The 1806-nt window shown below is 36.0% G+C and overlaps 1 pseudogene across 1 annotated transcript; it reads right to left on the bottom strand.

The window, feature by feature from the left end:
* Positions 1-461: 461 nt before the first annotated feature.
* On the bottom strand, positions 462-1048 carry LOC105521744 (annotated as a pseudogene). The gene has a single exon (XR_001003316.1). The product of XR_001003316.1 is annotated as a signal transducer CD24 pseudogene (transcript).
* Between the last annotated feature and the right edge of the window lie 758 nt (positions 1049-1806).

The following is a 1806-nucleotide window of genomic DNA, read 5'->3' on the forward strand; positions in this document are numbered from 1 at the left end:
TGAAATTAGTCGTGGTGAATGCAATTCTATTCTTGGAATCAGTTTAGCTAAATGAATGTAGTGCTCTTATTGAATGGAAATAAGTGATAGGAAATGTCTACCATTTGACTCTATATGGATACTCAAGAGTTACTCAGAATGCTTGGACTTGGGCATAGATTTTAATTCATCACTGCCCTGGCACATGTCAATTACTACATAAAAGGTCAAATGCAATGTCAAATCCAGAGCCTCAAGAGGAAAGTGAGTTGAGTTCCCAAGGGAACAGAGATAGCTCAACAATATAAACCTTCATCTAGAGTATATCGGCATTAAATTACTGCTGTTGAAACAATACGTTGAGGATTTATGGTAACACCTGGAAGTTCCTTCTAATGTACATATAAATAAAATCATGGAAGCTTTTTATATTACCTGTTTTATGGCCTTATAGAATTAATGAACCAAATGAAAACTGAATCTCCATTCCACAATCACATCCTTTATTTCTATTCTTATTTTCAAGGTAGTGTTAAGTGTCCATATTTCTTAAGCCACATTCAAGGAAATCATGTCTTAACTATTTTGGATGTTGCCACTTGTTCATCTTGTACATGAAACTCCAGCAGATTTAATATTGGCATCCATCATCTCTCACATGTTCTTCAAACCAATCAAATTTGGGATTACCAATATTTTCTGTGTCAATAAAAGGTGTGCAATTAGTAGATTCGATGAAGACCTATTTTTCCTTGCCACATTGGACTTCCAGATGCTGTTCGGATTGGGTTTAGAAGACGGGGAAGTACAGATGTTTCTTGGCCTGAGTCTCTTAACAGTAGAGATGTAGAAGAGAGAGTGAGACCACAAAGAGACTGGCTGTTGACTGCAGGGCACCACCAACTGCCTCGGCGGTGGTATTAACTGGATTTAGGGCAGCCGAAGTACTCTGGGAGGAGTTACTTGAAACTGTTACAACAGCTGTTTGATTGGAATAAATTTGTGTGGGTAGGAGCAGTGCCAGCAGCAGCAGCCCCAGCCTAAACCTGGCCAGCATTGCTCTGCCCATGTGCCCTCCGTTGGTGTGCAGCATGTCTTACTGGATGCTGGGTGCTTGGAGAACTGCTGGTTCTGGGCAGGCACAGGAAAAGTCCATTATTTATAAATTTTATATTATTTGTAGCACCAAGCTTGGTGTTAGATCCATAGTAGATGTTTAATACATATTTAATGAATGACTGCTTTACCTACTTAATTATGTAAAAGTCTTATCTGAAAATAACAAGATTTTAAAAAAACCCACAAATATAAAATTTAACTATAGATGTCACATCTCACAACGCCTTTCATCTTTGATTTTATCTTCTCAAATAACATTTATAACATACCTAATCTGTTGCCAAACATATCATAGGCAATTCAGATATAAATGAAATAAAAAGGATCCCTTTGCTTTAGAAGCATGGCATTTAGTTAGAGAAACAAGACATATCCTTAGGTGAAACTCCTAAATGACAAAACAGAACAAATGTTACTACATACCAAATGATCTCTAAGGGGAAAGATCATTGTGAGATGGTTTCTTAGTAATAAATTTTGCAAAAAGTTGGAATTTTATGATATATTTATTAAATTAAGTTTATCATTTAATACAGATTTTCCATTTGATTTTAAAGTAAAACAGTCTCAGGTGAGGGAAACAGGTGAGCAAACATTCACAGAAGGTAAAAAGAGGTAAAGTGTCAGAGGCCAAATTTTATATTCAGAAAAACTGAGTCATCGTAGTGAGAAGTATTTGAGAGCTATGCATTTAAAATCTACTAAAAA

The sequence above is a fragment of the Colobus angolensis genome, unplaced genomic scaffold (genome assembly GCF_000951035.1).
Source record: "Colobus angolensis palliatus isolate OR3802 unplaced genomic scaffold, Cang.pa_1.0 Scaffold41, whole genome shotgun sequence".
Classification (NCBI taxonomy): domain Eukaryota; kingdom Metazoa; phylum Chordata; class Mammalia; order Primates; family Cercopithecidae; genus Colobus; species Colobus angolensis.